General features: G+C 44.4%; 1 protein-coding gene across 1 annotated transcript in view; it reads left to right on the forward strand.

Moving 5' to 3' along the window:
* Positions 1–22,026, forward strand: part of OTOG (otogelin) — a 276,916-nt gene that overhangs the window by 154,465 nt on the left and 100,425 nt on the right. The window lies entirely within an intron of this gene.

Here is a 22,026-nt window from a genome sequence, read left to right on the forward strand (position 1 = left end):
TGGTAACATATGGCGGTGCTGGTAGTTTACAGAGATGATCTGGTAACATATGGCGGTGCTGGTAGTTTACAGAGATGATGATCTGGTAACATATGGCGGTGCTGGTAGTTTACAGAGATGATGATCTGGTAACATATGGCGGTGCTGGTAGTTTACAGAGATGATGATCTGGTAACATATGGCGGTGCTGGTAGTTTACAGAGATGATGTTCTGGTAACATATGGTGGTGCTGGTAGTTTACAGAGATGATGTTCTGGTAACATATGGCGGTGCTGGTAGTTTACAGAGATGATCTGGTAACATATGGCGGTGCTAGTAGTTTACAGAGATGATGATCTGGTAACATATGGCGGTGCTAGTAGTTTACAGAGATGATGATCTGGTAACATATGGCGCTGCTGGTAGTTTACAGATATGATGATCTGGTAACATATGGCGGTGCTGGTAGTTTACACAGATCTGGTAACATATGGCGGTGCTTGTAGTTTACAGATATGATGATCTGGTAACATATAGCGGTGCTGGTAGTTTACAGAGATGATCTGGTAACATATGGCGGTGCTGGTAGTTTACAGAGATGATGATCTGGTAACATATGGCGGTGCTGGTAGTTTACAGAGATGATGATCTGGTAACATATGGCGGTGCTGGTAGTTTACAGAGATGATCTGGTAACATATGGCGGTGCTGGTAGTTTACAGAGATGATGATCTGGTAACATATGGTGGTGCTGGTAGTTTACAGAGATGATGTTCTGGTAACATATGGCAGTGCTGGTAGTTTACAGAGATGATGATCTGGTAACATATGGCGGTGCTGGCAGTTTACAGAGATGATCTGGTAACATATGGCGGTGCTGGCAGTTTACAGAGATGATCTGGTAACATATGGCGGTGCTGGTAGTTTACAGAGATGATCTGGTAACATATGGCGGTGCTGGTAGCTTACAGAGATGATCTGGTAACATATGGCGGTGCTGGTAGCTTACAGAGATGATCTGGTAACATATGGCGGGGCTGGTAGTTTACAGAGATGATGATCTGGTAACATATGGTGGTGCTGGTAGTTTACAGAGATGATCTGGTAACATATGGCGGTGCTGGTAGTTTACAGAGATGTTCTGGTAACATATGGCGGTGCTGGTAGTTTACAGAGATGATCTGGTAACATATGGCGGTGCTGGTAGTTTACAGAGATGATGATCTGGTAACATATGGCGGTGCTGGTAGTTTACAGAGATGATCTGGTAACATATGGCGGGGCTGGTAGTTTACAGAGATGATCTGGTAACATATGGCGGTGCTGGTAGTTTACAGAGATGATGATCTGGTAACATATGGCGGTGCTGGTAGTTTACAGAGATGATGTTCTGGTAACATATGGCGGTGCTGATAGTTTACAGAGATGATCTGGTAACATATGGCGGTGCTGGTAGTTTACAGAGATGATCTGGTAACATATGGCGGTGCCGGTAGTTTACAGAGATGATGATCTGGTAACATATGGCCGTGCTGGTAGTTTACAGAGATGATGATCTGGTAACATATGGCGGTGCTGGTAGTTTACAGAGATGATGATCTGGTAACATATGGCGGTGCTGGTAGTTTACAGAGATGATCTGGTAACATATGGCGGTGCTGGTAGTTTACAGAGATGATGTTCTGGTAACATATGGCGGTGCTGATAGTTTACAGAGATGGTGATCTGGTAACATATGGCGGTGCTGGTAGTTTACAGAGATGATCTGGTAACATATGGCGGTGCTGGTAGTTTACAGAGATGATCTGGTAACATATGGCGGTGCTGGTAGTTTACAGAGATGATCTGGTAACATATGGCGATGCTGGTAGTTTACAGAGATGATGATCTGGTAACATATGGCGGTGCTGGTAGTTTACAGAGATGATCTGGTAACATATGGCGGTGCTGGTAGTTTACAGAGATGATGATCTGGTAACATATGGCGGTGCTGGTAGTTTACAGAGATGATGATCTGGTAACATATGGCGGTGCTGGTAGTTTACAGAGATGATGTTCTGGTAACATATGGCGGTGCTGGTAGTTTACAGAGATGATGTTCTGGTAACATATGGCGGTGCTGGTAGTTTACAGAGATGATGATCTGGTAACATATGGCGGTGCTGGTAGTTTACAGAGATGATGATCTGGTAACATATGGCGGTGCTGGTAGTTTACAGAGATGATCTGGTAACATATGGCGGTGCTGGTAGTTTACAGAGATGATCTGGTAACATATGGTGGTGCTGGTAGCTTACAGAGATGATGTTCTGGTAACATATGGCGGTGCTGGTAGTTTACAGAGATGATCTGGTAACATATGGCGGTGCTGGTAGTTTACAGAGATGATGTTCTGGTAACATATGGCGGTGCTGGTAGTTTACAGAGATGATGTTCTGGTAACATATGGCGGTGCTGGTAGTTTACAGAGATGATGTTCTGGTAACATATGGCGGTGCTGGTAGTTTACAGAGATGATGATCTGGTAACATATGGCGGTGCTGGTAGTTTACAGAGATGATGATCTGGTAACATATGGCGGTGCTGGTAGTTTACAGAGATGATCTGGTAACATATGGCGGTGCTGGTAGTTTACAGAGATGATGATCTGGTAACATATGGCGGTGCTGGTAGTTTACAGAGATGATCTGGTAACATATGGCGGTGCTGGTAGTTTACAGAGATGATGATCTGGTAACATATGGCGGTGCTGGTAGTTTACAGAGATGATGATCTGGTAACATATGGCGGTGCTGGTAGTTTACAGAGATGATGATCTGGTAACATATGGCGGTGCTGGTAGTTTACAGAGATGATCTGGTAACATATGGCGGTGCTGGTAGTTTACAGAGATGATGATCTGGTAACATATGGCGGTGCTGGTAGTTTACAGAGATGATGATCTGGTAACATATGGCGGTGCTGGTAGTTTACAGATATGATCTGGTAACATATGGCGGTGCTGGTAGTTTACAGAGATGATGTTCTGGTAACATATGGCGGTGCTGGTAGTTTACAGAGATGTTCTGGTAACATATGGCGGTGCTGGTAGTTTACAGAGATGTTCTGGTAACATATGGCGGTGCTGGTAGTTTACAGAGATGATGATCTGGTAACATATGGCGGTGCTGGTAGTTTACAGAGATGATGATCTGGTAACATATGGCGGTGCTGGTAGTTTACAGAGATGATCTGGTAACATATGGCGGTGCAGGTAGTTTACAGAGATGATCTGGTAACATATGGCGGTGCTGGTAGTTTACAGAGACGATGATCTGGTAACATATGGCGGTGCTGGTAGTTTACAGAGATGATGTTCTGGTAACATATGGCGGTGCTGGTAGTTTACAGAGATGATGTTCTGGTAACATATGGCGGTGCTGGTAGTTTACAGAGATGATGATCTGGTAACATATGGCGGTGCTGGTAGTTTACAGAGATGATGATCTGGTAACATATGGCGGTGCTGGTAGTTTACAGAGATGATGTTCTGGTAACATATGGCGGTGCTGGTAGTTTACAGAGATGATGATCTGGTAACATATGGCGGTGCTGGTAGTTTACAGAGATGATGATCTGGTAACATATGGCGGTGCTGGTAGTTTACAGAGATGATCTGGTAACATATGGCGGTGCAGGTAGTTTACAGAGATGATCTGGTAACATATGGCGGTGCTGGTAGTTTACAGAGACGATGATCTGGTAACATATGGCGGTGCTGGTAGTTTACAGAGATGATGTTCTGGTAACATATGGCGGTGCTGGTAGTTTACAGAGATGATGTTCTGGTAACATATGGCGGTGCTGGTAGTTTACAGAGATGATGATCTGGTAACATATGGCGATGCTGGTAGTTTACAGAGATGATGATCTGGTAACATATGGCGGTGCTGGTAGTTTACAGAGATGATCTGGTAACATATGGCGGTGCTGGTAGTTTACAGAGATGATCTGGTAACATATGGCGGTGCTGGTAGTTTACAGAGATGATCTGGTAACATATGGCGGTGCTGGTAGTTTACAGAGATGATGATCTGGTAACATATGGCGGTGCTGGTAGTTTACAGAGATGATGATCTGGTAACATATGGCGGTGCTGGTAGTTTACAGAGATGATGATCTGGTAACATATGGCGGTGCAGGTAGTTTACAGAGATGATCTGGTAACATAAGGCGGTGCTGGTAGTTTACAGAGATGATCTGGTAACATATGGCGGTGCTGGTAGTTTACAGAGATGATCTGGTAACATATGGCGGTGCTGGTAGTTTACAGAGATGATGATCTGGTAACATATGGCGGTGCTGGTAGTTTACAGAGATGATCTGGTAACATATGGCGGTGCTGGTAGTTTACAGAGATGATGTTCTGGTAACATATGGCGGTGCTGGTAGTTTACAGAGATGATCTGGTAACATATGGCGGTGCTGGTAGTTTACAGAGATGATGTTCTGGTAACATATGGCGGTGCTGGTAGTTTACAGAGATGATCTGGTAACATATGGCGGTGCTGGTAGTTTACAGAGATGATGATCTGGTAACATATGGTGGTGCTGGTAGTTTACAGAGATGATCTGGTAACATATGGCGGTGCTGGTAGTTTACAGAGATGATGATCTGGTAACATATGGCGGTGCTGGTAGTTTACAGAGATGGTGATCTGGTAACATATGGCGGTGCTGGTAGTTTACAGAGATGATCTGGTAACATATGGCGGTGCTGGTAGTTTACAGAGATGATGATCTGGTAACATATGGTGGTGCTGGTAGTTTACAGAGATGATCTGGTAACATATGGCGGTGCTGGTAGTTTACAGAGATGATCTGGTAACATATGGCGGTGCTGGTAGTTTACAGAGATGATGATCTGGTAACATATGGCGGTGCTGGTAGTTTACAGAGATGATCTGGTAACATATGGCGGTGCTGGTAGTTTACAGAGATGATCTGGTAACATATGGCGGTGCTGGTAGTTTACAGAGATGATGATCTGGTAACATATGGCGGTGCTGGTAGTTTACAGAGATGATGATCTGGTAACATATGGCGGTGCTAGTAGTTTACAGAGATGATGATCTGGTAACATATGGCGGTGCTGGTAGTTTACAGAGATGTTCTGGTAACATATGGCGGTGCTGGTAGTTTACAGAGATGATGATCTGGTAACATATAGCGGTGCTGGTAGTTTACAGAGATGATGTTCTGGTAACATATGGCGGTGCTGGTAGTTTACAGAGATGATGATCTGGTAACATATGGCGGTGCTGGTAGTTTACAGAGATGATGATCTGGTAACATATGGCGGTGCTGGTAGTTTACAGAGATGATCTGGTAACATATGGCGGTGCTGGTAGTTTACAGAGATGATCTGGTAACATATGGCGGTGCTGGTAGTTTACAGAGATGATCTGGTAACATATGGCGGTGCTGGTAGTTTACAGAGATGATGATCTGGTAACATATGGCGGTGCTAGTAGTTTACAGAGATGATGATCTGGTAACATATGGCGGTGCTGGTAGTTTACAGAGATGATCTGGTAACATATCGCGGTGCTGGTAGTTTACAGAGATGATCTGGTAACATATGGCGGTGCTGGTAGTTTACAGAGATGATGTTCTGGTAACATATGGCGGTGCTGGTAGTTTACAGAGATGATCTGGTAACATATGGCGGTGCTGGTAGTTTACAGAGATGATGATCTGGTAACATATGGCGGTGCTGGTAGTTTACAGAGATGATGATCTGGTAACATATGGCGGTGCTGGTAGTTTACAGAGATGATCTGGTAACATATCGCGGTGCTGGTAGTTTACAGAGATGATCTGGTAACATATGGCGGTGCTGGTAGTTTACAGAGATGATGATCTGGTAACATATGGCGGTGCTGGTAGTTTACAGAGATGATCTGGTAACATATGGCGGTGCTGGTAGTTTACAGAGATGTTCTGGTAACATATGGCGGTGCTGGTAGTTTACAGAGATGTTCTGGTAACATATGGCAGTGCTGGTAGTTTACAGAGATGATGATCTGGTAACATATGGCGGTGCTGGTAGTTTACAGAGATGATGATCTGGTAACATATGGCGGTGCTGGTAGTTTACAGAGATGATGTTCTGGTAACATATGGCGGTGCTGGTAGTTTACAGAGATGATGATCTGGTAACATATGGCGGTGCTGGTAGTTTACAGAGATGATGATCTGGTAACATATGGCGGTGCTGGTAGTTTACAGAGATGATCTGGTAACATATGGCGGTGCTGGTATTTTACAGAGATGATGATCTGGTAACATATGGCGGTGCTGGTAGTTTACAGAGATGATGATCTGGTAACATATGGCGGTGCTGGTAGTTTACAGAGATGATGATCTGGTAACATATGGCGGTGCTGGTAGTTTACAGAGATGATCTGGTAACATATGGCGGTGCTGGTAGTTTACAGAGATGATGATCTGGTAACATATGGCGGTGCTGGTAGTTTACAGAGATGATGATCTGGTAACATATGGCGGTGCTGGTAGTTTACAGAGATGATCTGGTAACATATGGCGGGGCTGGTAGTTTACAGAGATGATGATCTGGTAACATATGGCGGTGCTGGTAGTTTACAGAGATGATCTGGTAACATATGGCGGTGCTGGTAGTTTACAGAGATGATGATCTGGTAACATATGGCGGTGCTGGTAGTTTACAGAGATGATCTGGTAACATATGGCGGTGCTGGTAGTTTACAGAGATGATGATCTGGTAACATATGGCGGTGCTGGTAGTTTACAGAGATGATGATCTGGTAACATATGGCGGTGCTGGTAGTTTACAGAGATGATGTTCTGGTAACATATGGCGGTGCTGGTAGTTTACAGAGATGATGATCTGGTAACATATGGCGGTGCTGGTAGTTTACAGAGATGATCTGGTAACATATGGCGGTGCTGGTAGTTTACAGAGATGATGATCTGGTAACATATGGCGGTGCTGGTAGTTTACAGAGATGATGATCTGGTAACATATGGTGGTGCTGGTAGTTTACAGAGATGATCTGGTAACATATGGCGGTGCTGGTAGTTTACAGAGATGATGATCTGGTAACATATGGCGGTGCTGGTAGTTTACAGAGATGATGATCTGGTAACATATGGCGGTGCTGGTAGTTTACACAGATGATCTGGTAACATATGGCGGTGCTGGTAGTTTACAGAGATGATGATCTGGTAACATATGGCGGTGCCGGTAGTTTACAGAGATGATGATCTGGTAACATATGGCGGTGCCGGTAGTTTACAGAGATGATGATCTGGTAACATATGGCGGTGCTGGTAGTTTACAGAGATGATCTGGTAACATATGGCGGTGCTGGTAGTTTACAGAGATGATCTGGTAACATATGGCGGTGCTGGTAGTTTACAGAGATGATGATCTGGTAACATATGGCGGTGCTGGTAGCTTACAGAGATGGTGATCTGGTAACATATGGCGGTGCTGGTAGTTTACAGAGATGATCTGGTAACATATGGCGGTGCTGGTAGTTTACAGAGATGATGATCTGGTAACATATGGCGGTGCTGGTAGTTTACAGAGATGATGATCTGGTAACATATGGCGGTGCTGGTAGTTTACAGAGACGATGCTCCGGGTAACATATGGCGGTGCTGGTAGTTTACAGAGATGATGTTCTGGTAACATATGGCGGTGCTGGTAGTTTACAGAGATGATCTGGTAACATATGGCGATGCTGGTAGTTTACAGAGATGATCTGGTAACATATGGCGGTGCTGGTAGTTTACAGAGATGATCTGGTAACATATGGCGGTGCTGGTAGTTTACAGAGATGATCTGGTAACATATGGCGGTGCTGGTAGTTTACAGAGATGATGATCTGGTAACATATGGCGGTGCTGGTAGTTTACAGAGATGTTCTGGTAACATATGGCGGTGCTGGTAGTTTACAGAGATGATGATCTGGTAACATATGGCGGTGCTGGTAGTTTACAGAGATGTTCTGGTAACATATGGCGGTGCTGGTAGTTTACAGAGATGATGATCTGGTAACATATGGCGGTGCTGGTAGTTTACAGAGATGATCTGGTAACATATGGCGATGCTGGTAGTTTACAGAGATGATCTGGTAACATATGGCGGTGCTGGTAGTTTACAGAGATGATCTGGTAACATATGGCGGTGCTGGTAGTTTACAGAGATGATCTGGTAACATATGGCGGTGCTGGTAGTTTACAGAGATGATGATCTGGTAACATATGGTGGTGCTGGTAGTTTACAGAGATGATCTGGTAACATATGGCGGTGCTGGTAGTTTACAGAGATGATGATCTGGTAACATATGGCGGTGCTGGTAGTTTACAGAGATGATGATCTGGTAACATATGGTGGTGCTGGTAGTTTACAGAGATGTTCTGGTAACATATAGCGGTGCTGGTAGTTTACAGAGATGTTCTGGTAACATATGGCGGTGCTGGTAGTTTACAGAGATGATGATCTGGTAACATATGGCGGTGCTGGTAGTTTACAGAGATGATGTTCTGGTAACATATGGCAGTGCTGGTAGTTTACAGAGATGATGATCTGGTAACATATGGCGGTGCTGGTAGTTTACAGAGACGATGCTCCGGGTAACATATGGCGGTGCTGGTAGTTTACAGAGATGATGTTCTGGTAACATATGGCGGTGCTGGTAGTTTACAGAGATGATCTGGTAACATATGGCGATGCTGGTAGTTTACAGAGATGATCTGGTAACATATGGCGGTGCTGGTAGTTTACAGAGATGATGATCTGGTAACATATGGCGGTGCTGGTAGTTTACAGAGATGATCTGGTAACATATGGCGATGCTGGTAGTTTACAGAGATGATCTGGTAACATATGGCGGTGCTGGTAGTTTACAGAGATGATCTGGTAACATATGGCGGTGCTGGTAGTTTACAGAGATGATGATCTGGTAACATATGGCGGTGCTGGTAGTTTACAGAGATGATCTGGTAACATATGGCGGTGCTGGTAGTTTACAGAGATGATGATCTGGTAACATATGGTGGTGCTGGTAGTTTACAGAGATGATCTGGTAACATATGGCGGTGCTGGTAGTTTACAGAGATGATGATCTGGTAACATATGGTGGTGCTGGTAGTTTACAGAGATGATGATCTGGTAACATATGGCGGTGCTGGTAGTTTACAGAGATGATGATCTGGTAACATATGGCGGTGCTGGTAGTTTACAGAGATGATGATCTGGTAACATATGGCGGTGCTGGTAGTTTACAGAGATGATCTGGTAACATATGGCGGTGCTGGTAGTTTACAGAGATGATGATCTGGTAACATATGGCGGTGCTGGTAGTTTACAGAGATGATCTGGTAACATATGGCGGTGCTGGTAGTTTACAGAGATGATCTGGTAACATATGGCGGTGCTGGTAGTTTACAGAGATGATGTTCTGGTAACATATGGCGGTGCTGGTAGTTTACAGAGATGATGATCTGGTAACATATGGCGGTGCTGGTAGTTTACAGAGATGATGATCTGGTAACATATGGCGGTGCTGGTAGTTTACAGAGATGATCTGGTAACATATGGCGGTGCTGGTATTTTACAGAGATGATGATCTGGTAACATATGGCGGTGCTGGTAGTTTACAGAGATGATGATCTGGTAACATATGGCGGTGCTGGTAGTTTACAGAGATGATGATCTGGTAACATATGGCGGTGCTGGTAGTTTACAGAGATGATCTGGTAACATATGGCGGTGCTGGTAGTTTACAGAGATGATCTGGTAACATATGGCGGTGCTGGTAGTTTACAGAGATGATGATCTGGTAACATATGGCGGTGCTGGTAGTTTACAGAGATGATGATCTGGTAACATATGGCGGTGCTGGTAGTTTACAGAGATGATCTGCTAACATATGGCGGTGCTGGTAGTTTACAAAGATGATCTGGTAACATATGGCGGTGCTGGTAGTTTACAGAGATGATGTTCTGGTAACATATGGCGGTGCTGGTAGTTTACAGAGATGATCTGGTAACATATGGCGGTGCTAGTAGTTTACAGAGATGATGATCTGGTAACATATGGCGGTGCTAGTAGTTTACAGAGATGATGATCTGGTAACATATGGCGCTGCTGGTAGTTTACAGATATGATGATCTGGTAACATATGGCGGTGCTGGTAGTTTACACAGATCTGGTAACATATGGCGGTGCTTGTAGTTTACAGATATGATGATCTGGTAACATATAGCGGTGCTGGTAGTTTACAGAGATGATCTGGTAACATATGGCGGTGCTGGTAGTTTACAGAGATGATGATCTGGTAACATATGGCGGTGCTGGTAGTTTACAGAGATGATGATCTGGTAACATATGGCGGTGCTGGTAGTTTACAGAGATGATCTGGTAACATATGGCGGTGCTGGTAGTTTACAGAGATGATGATCTGGTAACATATGGCGGTGCTGGTAGTTTACAGAGATGATCTGGTAACATATGGCGGTGCTGGTAGTTTACAGAGATGATGATCTGGTAACATATGGCGGTGCTGGTAGTTTACAGAGATGATGATCTGGTAACATATGGTGGTGCTGGTAGTTTACAGAGATGATGATCTGGTAACATATGGCGGTGCTGGCAGTTTACAGAGATGATCTGGTAACATATGGCGGTGCTGGCAGTTTACAGAGATGATCTGGTAACATATGGCGGTGCTGGTAGTTTACAGAGATGATCTGGTAACATATGGCGGTGCTGGTAGCTTACAGAGATGATCTGGTAACATATGGCGGTGCTGGTAGCTTACAGAGATGATCTGGTAACATATGGCGGGGCTGGTAGTTTACAGAGATGATGATCTGGTAACATATGGCGGTGCTGGCAGTTTACAGAGATGATCTGGTAACATATGGCGGTGCTGGCAGTTTACAGAGATGATCTGGTAACATATGGCGGTGCTGGTAGTTTACAGAGATGATCTGGTAACATATGGCGGTGCTGGTAGCTTACAGAGATGATCTGGTAACATATGGCGGTGCTGGTAGCTTACAGAGATGATCTGGTAACATATGGCGGGGCTGGTAGTTTACAGAGATGATGATCTGGTAACATATGGTGGTGCTGGTAGTTTACAGAGATGATCTGGTAACATATGGCGGTGCTGGTAGTTTACAGAGATGTTCTGGTAACATATGGCGGTGCTGGTAGTTTACAGAGATGATCTGGTAACATATGGCGGTGCTGGTAGTTTACAGAGATGATGATCTGGTAACATATGGCGGTGCTGGTAGTTTACAGAGATGATCTGGTAACATATGGCGGGGCTGGTAGTTTACAGAGATGATCTGGTAACATATGGCGGTGCTGGTAGTTTACAGAGATGATGATCTGGTAACATATGGCGGTGCTGGTAGTTTACAGAGATGTTCTGGTAACATATGGCGGTGCTGGTAGTTTACAGAGATGATCTGGTAACATATGGCGGTGCTGGTAGTTTACAGAGATGATGATCTGGTAACATATGGCGGTGCTGGTAGTTTACAGAGATGATCTGGTAACATATGGCGGGGCTGGTAGTTTACAGAGATGATCTGGTAACATATGGCAGTGCTGGTAGTTTACAGAGATGATGATCTGGTAACATATGGCGGTGCTGGCAGTTTACAGAGATGATCTGGTAACATATGGCGGTGCTGGCAGTTTACAGAGATGATCTGGTAACATATGGCGGTGCTGGTAGTTTACAGAGATGATCTGGTAACATATGGCGGTGCTGGTAGCTTACAGAGATGATCTGGTAACATATGGCGGTGCTGGTAGCTTACAGAGATGATCTGGTAACATATGGCGGGGCTGGTAGTTTACAGAGATGATGATCTGGTAACATATGGTGGTGCTGGTAGTTTACAGAGATGATCTGGTAACATATGGCGGTGCTGGTAGTTTACAGAGATGTTCTGGTAACATATGGCGGTGCTGGTAGTTTACAGAGATGATCTGGTAACATATGGCGGTGCTGGTAGTTTACAGAGATGATGATCTGGTAACATATGGCGGTGCTGGTAGTTTACAGAGATGATCTGGTAACATATGGCGGGGCTGGTAGTTTACAGAGATGATCTGGTAACATATGGCGGTGCTGGTAGTTTACAGAGATGATGATCTGGTAACATATGGCGGTGCTGGTAGTTTACAGAGATGATGTTCTGGTAACATATGGCGGTGCTGATAGTTTACAGAGATGATCTGGTAACATATGGCGGTGCTGGTAGTTTACAGAGATGATCTGGTAACATATGGCGGTGCCGGTAGTTTACAGAGATGATGATCTGGTAACATATGGCGGTGCTGGTAGTTTACAGAGATGATGTTCTGGTAACATATGGTGGTGCTGGTAGTTTACAGAGATGATGTTCTGGTAACATATGGCGGTGCTGGTAGTTTACAGAGATGATGTTCTGGTAACATATGGCGGTGCTGATAGTTTACAGAGATGATCTGGTAACATATGGCGGTGCTGGTAGTTTACAGAGATGATGTTCTGGTAACATATGGCGGTGCTGGTAGTTTACAGAGATGATGATCTGGTAACATATGGCGGTGCTGGTAGTTTACAGAGATGATGATCTGGTAACATATGGCGGTGCTGGTAGTTTACAGAGATGATGTTCTGGTAACATATGGCGGTGCTGATAGTTTACAGAGATGATCTGGTAACATATGGCGGTGCTGGTAGTTTACAGAGATGATCTGGTAACATATGGCGGTGCTGGTAGTTTACAGAGATGATGATCTGGTAACATATGGCGGTGCTGGTAGTTTACAGAGATGATCTGGTAACATATGGCGGTGCTGGTAGTTTACAGAGATGATCTGGTAACATATGGCGGTGCTGGTAGTTTACAGAGATGATCTGGTAACATATGGCGGTGCTGGTAGTTTACAGAGATGATGATCTGGTAACATATGGCGGTGCTGGTAGTTTACAGAGATGATCTGGTAACATATGGCGGTGCTGGTAGTTTACAGAGATGATGATCTGGTAACATATGGCGGTGCTGGTAGTTTACAGAGATGATGATCTGGTAACATATGGCGGTGCTGGTAGTTTACAGAGATGATGATCTGGTAACATATGGCGGTGCTGGTAGTTTACAGAGATGATCTGGTAACATATGGCGATGCTGGTAGTTTACAGAGATGATGATCTGGTAACATATGGCGGTGCTGGTAGTTTACAGAGATGATCTGGTAACATATGGCGGTGCTGGTAGTTTACAGAGATGATGATCTGGTAACATATAGCGGTGCTGGTAGTTTACAGAGATGATGATCTGGTAACATATGGCGGTGCTGGTAGTTTACAGAGATGATGATCTGGTAACATATGGCAGTGCTGGTAGTTTACAGAGATGATGATCTGGTAACATATGGCGGTGCTGGTAGTTTACAGAGATGATGATCTGGTAACATATGGCGGTGCTGGTAGTTTACAGAGATGATGTTCTGGTAACATATGGCGGTGCTGGTTATTTACAGAGATGATGATCTGGTAACATATGGCGGTGCTGGTAGTTTACAGAGATGATCTGGTAACATATGGCGATGCTGGTAGTTTACAGAGATGATCTGGTAACATATAGCGGTGCTGGTAGTTTACAGAGATGATGATCTGGTAACATATGGCGGTGCTGGTAGTTTACAGAGATGATGATCTGGTAACATATGGCGGTGCTGGTAGTTTACAGAGATGATGATCTGGTAACATATGGCGGTGCTGGTAGTTTACAGAGATGATCTGGTAACATATGGTGGTGCTGATAGTTTACAGATATGATCTGGTAACATATGGCCGTGCTGGTAGTTTACAGAGATGATGTTCTGGTAACATATGGCGGTGCTGGTAGTTTACAGAGATGATGTTCTGGTAACATATGGCGGTGCTGGTAGTTTACAGAGATGATGATCTGGTAACATATGGCGGTGCTGGTAGTTTACAGAGATGATGATCTGGTAACATATGGCGGTGCTGGTAGTTTACAGAGATGATGATCTGGTAACATATGGCGGTGCTGGTAGTTTACAGAGATGATCTGGTAACATATGGCGGTGCTGGTAGTTTACAGAGATGATCTGGTAACATATGGCGGTGCTGGTAGTTTACAGAGATGATGTTCTGGTAACATATGGCGGTGCTGGTAGTTTACAGAGATGATGATCTGGTAACATATGGCGGTGCTGGTAGTTTACAGAGATGATGATCTGGTAACATATGGCGGTGCTGGTAGTTTACAGAGATGATGATCTGGTAACATATGGCGGTGCTGGTAGTTTACAGAGATGATGATCTGGTAACATATGGCGGTGCTGGTAGTTTACAGAGATGTTCTGGTAACATATGGCGGTGCTGGTAGTTTACAGAGATGATGATCTGGTAACATATGGCGGTGCTGGTAGTTTACAGAGATGATGATCTGGTAACATATGGCGGTGCTGGTAGTTTACAGAGATGATCTGGTAACATATGGCGGTGCTGGTAGTTTACAGAGATGATGATCTGGTAACATATGGTGGTGCTGGTAGTTTACAGAGATGTTCTGGTAACATATGGTGGTGCTGGTAGTTTACAGAGATGATCTGGTAACATACGGTGGTGCTGGTAGTTTACAGAGATGATGATCTGGTAACATATGGCGGTGCTGGTAGTTTACAGAGATGATGTTCTGGTAACATATGGCGGTGCTGGTAGTTTACAGAGATGATGATCTGGTAACATATGGCGGTGCTGGTAGTTTACAGAGATGATCTGGTAACATATGGCGGTGCTGGTAGTTTACAGAGATGATCTGGTAACATATAGCGGTGCTGGTAGTTTACAGAGATGATGATCTGGTAACATATGGCGGTGCTGGTAGTTTACAGAGATGATGTTCTGGTAACATATGGCGGTGCTGGTTATTTACAGAGATGATGATCTGGTAACATATGGCGGTGCTGGTAGTTTACAGAGATGATCTGGTAACATATGGCGATGCTGGTAGTTTACAGAGATGATCTGGTAACATATAGCGGTGCTGGTAGTTTACAGAGATGATCTGGTAACATATGGCGGTGCTGGTAGTTTACAGAGATGATGATCTGGTAACATATGGCGGTGCTGGTAGTTTACAGAGATGATGATCTGGTAACATATGGCGGTGCTGGTAGTTTACAGAGATGATGATCTGGTAACATATGGCGGTGCTGGTAGTTTACAGAGATGATGATCTGGTAACATATGGCGGTGCTGGTAGTTTACAGAGATGATCTGGTAACATATGGCGGTGCTGGTAGTTTACAGAGATGATGTTCTGGTAACATATGGCGGTGCTGGTTATTTACAGAGATGATGATCTGGTAACATATGGCGGTGCTGGTAGTTTACAGAGATGATCTGGTAACATATGGCGATGCTGGTAGTTTACAGAGATGATCTGGTAACATATAGCGGTGCTGGTAGTTTACAGAGATGATCTGGTAACATATGGCGGTGCTGGTAGTTTACAGAGATGATGATCTGGTAACATATGGCGGTGCTGGTAGTTTACAGAGATGATGATCTGGTAACATATGGCGGTGCTGGTAGTTTACAGAGATGATGATCTGGTAACATATGGCGGTGCTGGTAGTTTACAGAGATGATGATCTGGTAACATATGGCGGTGCTGGTAGTTTACAGAGATGATCTGGTAACATATGGCGGTGCTGGTAGTTTACAGAGATGATGATCTGGTAACATTTAGCGGTGCTGGTAGTTTACAGAGATGATGATCTGGTAACATATGGCGGTGCTGGTAGTTTACAGAGATGATCTGGTAACATATGGCGGTGCTGGTAGTTTACAGAGATGATGATCTGGTAACATAGCGGTGCTGGTAGTTTACAGAGATGATCTGGTAACATATGGCGGTGCTGGTAGTTTACAGAGATGATGATCTGGTAACATATGGTGGTGCTGGTAGTTTACAGAGATAATCTGGTAACATATGGCGGTGCTGGTAGTTTACAGAGATGATCTGGTAACATATGGCGGTGCTGGTAGTTTACAGAGATGATGTTCTGGTAACATATGGCGGTGCTGGTAGTTTACAGAGATGATGATCTGGTAACATATGGCGGTGCTGGTAGTTTACAGAGATGATGATCTGGTAACATATGGCGGTGCTGGTAGTTTACAGAGATGGTGATCTGGTAACATATGGCGGTGCTGGTAGTTTACAGAGATGATCTGGTAACATATGGCGGTGCTAGTAGTTTACAGAGATGATGATCTGGTAACATATGGCGGTGCTGGTAGTTTACAGAGATGATGATCTGGTAACATATGGCGGTGCTGGTAGTTTACAGAGATGATGATCTGGTAACATATGGCGGTGCTGGTAGTTTACAGATATGATCTGGTAACATATGGCGGTGCTGGTAGTTTACAGAGATGTTCTGGTAACATATGGCGGTGCTGGTAGTTTACAGATATGATGATCTGGTAACATATGGCGGTGCTGGTAGTTTACAGAGATGATCTGGTAACATATGGCGGTGCTGGTAGTTTACAGAGATGATGATCTGGTAACATATGGCGGTGCTGGTAGTTTACAGAGATGATCTGGTAACATATGGCGGTGCTGGTAGTTTACAGAGATGATGATCTGGTAACATATGGCGGTGCTGGTAGTTTACAGAGATGATCTGGTAACATATGGCGGTGCTGGTAGTTTACAGAGATGTTCTGGTAACATATGGTGGTGCTGGTAGTTTACAGAGATGATGTTCTGGTAACATATGGCGGTGCTGGTAGTTTACAGAGATGATGTTCTGGTAACATATGGCGGTGCTGGTAGTTTACAGAGATGATGATCTGGTAACATATGGCGGTGCTGGTAATTTACAGAGATGTTCTGGTAACATATGGCGGTGCTGGTAGTTTACAGAGATGATCTGGTAACATATGGCGGTGCTGGTAGTTTACAGACATGATGTTCTGGTAACATATGGCGGTGCTGGTAGTTTACAGAGATGATGATCTGGTAACATATGGCAGTGCTGGTAGTTTACAGAGATGATGATCTGCTAACATATGGCGGTGCTGGTAGTTTACAGAGATGATGATCTGGTAACATATGGCGGTGCTGGTAGTTTACAGAGATGATGATCTGGTAACATATGGCGGTGCTGGTAGTTTACAGAGATGTTCTGGTAACATATGGCGGTGCTGGTAGTTTACAGAGATGATGATCTGGTAACATATGGCGGTGCTGGTAGTTTACAGAGATGATGATCTGGTAACATATGGTGGTGCTGGTAGTTTACATAGATGATGATCTGGTAACATATGGCGGTGCTGGTAGTTTACAAAGATGATGATCTGGTAACATATGGCGCTGCTGGTAGTTTACAGAGATGATCTGCTAACATATGGCGGTGCTGGTAGTTTACAGAGATGTTCTGGTAACATATGGCGGTGCTGGTAGTTTACAGAGATGTTCTGGTAACATATGGCGGTGCTGGTAGTTTACAGAGATGATGATCTGGTAACATATGGCGGTGCTGGTAGTTTACAGAGATGATCTGGTAACATATGGCGGTGCTGGTAGTTTACAGAGATGATGATCTGGTAACATATGGCAGTGCTGGTAGTTTACAGAGATGATGATCTGGTAACATATGGCGGTGCTGGTAGTTTACAGAGATGATCTGGTAACATATGGCGGTGCTGGTAGTTTACAGAGATGATGATCTGGTAACATATGGCGGTGCTGGTAGTTTACAGAGATGATGATCTGGTAACATATGGCGGTGCTGGTAGTTTACAGAGATGATGATCTGGTAACATATGGCGGTGCTGGTAGTTTACAGAGATGGTCTGGTAACATATGGCGGTGCTGGTAGTTTACAGAGATGATGATCTGGTAACATATGGCGGTGCTGGTAGTTTACAGAGATGGTCTGGTAACATATGGCGGTGCTGGTAGTTTACAGAGATGATGATCTGGTAACATATGGCGGTGCTGGTAGTTTACAGAGATGATGATCTGGTAACATATGGTGGTGCTGGTAGTTTACAGAGATGTTCTGGTAACATATGGCAGTGCTGGTAGTTTACAGAGATGATGATCTGGTAACATATGGCGGTGCTGGTAGTTTACAGAGATGATGATCTGGTAACATATGGCGGTGCTGGTAGTTTACAGAGATGATCTGGTAACATATGGCGGTGCTGGTAGTTTACAGAGATGATGATCTGGTAACATATGGCGGTGCTGGTAGTTTACAGAGATGATGATCTGGTAACATATGGCAGTGCTGGTAGTTTACAGAGATGATGATCTGGTAACATATGGCGGTGCTGGTAGTTTACAGAGATGATCTGGTAACATATGGCGGTGCTGGTAGTTTACAGAGATGGTGATCTGGTAACATATGGCGGTGCTGGTAGTTTACAGAGATGATCTGGTAACATATGGCGGTGCTGGTAGTTTACAGAGATGTTCTGGTAACATATGGTGGTGCTGGTAGTTTACAGAGATGGTGATCTGGTAACATATGGCGGTGCTGGTAGTTTACAGAGATGTTCTGGTAACATATGGCGGTGCTGGTAGTTTACAGAGATGATGATCTGGTAACATATGGCGGTGCTGGTAGTTTACAGAGATGTTCTGGTAACATATGGTGGTGCTGGTAGTTTACAGAGATGTTCTGGTAACATATGGCGGTGCTGGTAGTTTACAGAGATGTTCTGGTAACATATAGCGGTGCTGGTAGTTTACAGAGATGATCTGGTAACATATGGCGGTGCTGGTAGTTTACAGAGATGATGATCTGGTAACATATGGCGGTGCTGGTAGTTTACAGAGATGATGATCTGGTAACATATGGCGGTGCTGGTAGTTTACAGAGATGATGATCTGGTAACATATGGCGGTGCTGGTAGTTTACAGAGATGATCTGGTAACATATGGCGGTGCTGGTAGTTTACAGAGATGATCTGGTAACATATGGCGGTGCTGGTAGTTTACAGAGATGATGATCTGCTAACATATGGCGGTGCTGGTAGTTTACAGAGATGATGTTCTGGTAACATATGGCGGTGCTGGTAGTTTACAGAGATGATCTGGTAACATATGGCGGTGCTGGTAGTTTACAGAGATGATGATCTGGTAACATATGGCGGTGCTGGTAGTTTACAGAGATGATCTGGTAACATATGGCGGTGCTGGTAGTTTACAGAGATGATCTGGTAACATATGGCGGTGCTGGTAGTTTACAGAGATGATCTGGTAACATATGGCGGTGCTGGTAGTTTACAGAGATGATGATCTGGTAACATATGGCGGTGCTGGTAGTTTACAGAGATGATGATCTGGTAACATATGGCGGTGCTGGTAGTTTACAGAGATGATGATCTGGTAACATATGGCGGTGCTGGTAGTTTACAGAGATGATGATCTGGTAACATATGGCGGTGCTGGTAGTTTACAGAGATGATCTGGTAACATATGGCGGTGCTGGTAGTTTACAGAGATGATGATCTGGTAACATATGGCGGTGCTGGTAGTTTACAGAGATGATCTGGTAACATATGGCGGTGCTGGTAGTTTACAGAGATGATGATCTGGTAACATATGGTGGTGCTGGTAGTTTACAGAGATGATGTTCTGGTAACATATGGCGGTGCTGGTAGTTTACAGAGATGATGATCTGGTAACATATGGCGGTGCTGGTAGTTTACAGAGATGATCTGGTAACATATGGCGGTGCTGGTAGTTTACAGAGATGATCTGGTAACATATGGCGGTGCCGGTAGTTTACAGAGATGATCTGGTAACATATGGCGGTGCTGGTAGTTTACAGAGATGGTGATCTGGTAACATATGGCGGTGCTGGTAGTTTACAGAGATGATGATCTGGTAACATATGGCGGTGCTGGTAGTTTACAGAGATGATCTGGTAACATATGGCGGTGCTGGTAGTTTACAGAGATGATCTGGTAACATATGGTGGTGCTGGTAGTTTACAGAGATGTTCTGGTAACATATGGCGGTGCTGGTAGTTTACAGAGATGTTCTGGTAACATATGGCGGTGCTGGTAGTTTACAGAGATGATGATCTGGTAACATATGGCGGTGCTGGTAGTTTACAGAGATGATGATCTGGTAACATATGGCGGTGCTGGTAGTTTACAGAGATGATGATCTGGTAACATATGGCGGTGCTGGTAGTTTACAGAGATGATGATCTGGTAACATATGGCGGTGCTGGTAGTTTACAGAGATGTTCTGGTAACATATGGTGGTGCTGGTAGTTTACAGAGATGATGATCTGGTAACATATGACGGTGCTGGTAGTTTACAGAGATGATGATCTGGTAACATATGGCGGTGCTGGTAGTTTACAGAGATGATGATCTGGTAACATATGGCGGTGCTGGTAGTTTACAGAGATGATCTGGTAACATATGGCGGTGCTGGTAGTTTACAGAGATGTTCTGGTAACATATGGCGGTGCCGGTAGTTTACAGAGATGATCTGGTAACATATGGCGGTGCTGGTAGTTTACAGAGATGATGATCTGGTAACATATGGCGGTGCTGGTAGTTTACAGAGATGTTCTGGTAACATATGGCGGTGCTGGTAGTTTACAGAGATGATGATCTGGTAACATATGGCGGTGCTGGTAGTTTACAGAGATGATGATCTGGTAACATATGGCGGTGCTGGTAGTTTACAGAGATGTTCTGGTAACATATGGTGGTGCTGGTAGTTTACAGAGATGATGATCTGGTAACATATGGCGGTGCTGGTAGTTTACAGAGATGATGATTTGGTAACATATGGCGGTGCTGGTAGTTTACAGAGATGATGATCTGGTAACATATGGCGATGCTGGTATTTTAGAGAGATGATGATCTGGTAACATATGGCGGTGCTGGTAGTTTACAGAGATGATCTGGTAACATATGGCGGTGCTGGTAGTTTACAGAGATGATGATCTGGTAACACATGGCGGTGCTGGTAGTTTACAGAGATGATGATCTGGTAACATATGGCGGTGCTGGTAGTTTACAGAGATGATGATCTGGTAACATATGGCGGTGCTGGTAGTTTACAGCGATGATCTGGTAACATATGGCGGTGCTGGTAGTTTACAGAGATGATCTGGTAACATATGGCGGTGCTGGTAGTTTACAGAGATGATCTGGTAACATATGGCGGTGCTGGTAGTTTACAGAGACGATCTGGTAACATATGGCGGTGCTGGTAGTTTTCCTTGAGCCGGTTTAATGGCTCTTCAGTGGTGTGAACTGTGAACAGTATACACCTCCGTTTTAGCCCAGGTTATTGGGGTATTCCGTAGCTCTGGTATCCACAGTTATAACTCTGCTCTGTGTTTGGGGCCTTCTCCTCATGGTAACGTGAATAGTTCTGTGTTTTACCTCTCGTGCCTCTTGGTCACCTCGCAGGGACTATCCTGTGACCGGCTGCAACTTGCCTATTGATCCAACCACTCTACTGGTAGCTTCCGGTACTCCCTGACTGCAATGCCTATCGCGGATCTTTGTTCTCCCGGTAATCCTAACTCCCTCTTTATACACACTAACAGTGTCCCTCTCTCTCTGATGGACACCCAAAGATTTTCACTATCTTACTCTCTCACTTGTCTGACTAACTCCTCTCAACTTCACACATGGTCGCACTGACGAACCGTATAGTTAATTTGTTTAGCAGCCGACTGACTGACAAACTCTCTTTACTGTTCTGATCTGACTGACGCTCTCCTCACTATTACTACCACACGACTCCTCTCCTACCTCTCTCTCTCTTCACCCCCCTGACCTGCACCATTAACTGCCTCCCAACTGTCACTCCACTGGCTTGCAGTCAATCAGAGTTCAATCTGCTGGCAACCAATCAAAATTAAGAGTCCACCTGACAGATTATTAATAGCTCTGTCATAGGGCAAATTA

Source organism: Eleutherodactylus coqui, chromosome 11 (genome assembly GCF_035609145.1).
Source record: "Eleutherodactylus coqui strain aEleCoq1 chromosome 11, aEleCoq1.hap1, whole genome shotgun sequence".
NCBI lineage: Eukaryota > Metazoa > Chordata > Amphibia > Anura > Eleutherodactylidae > Eleutherodactylus > Eleutherodactylus coqui.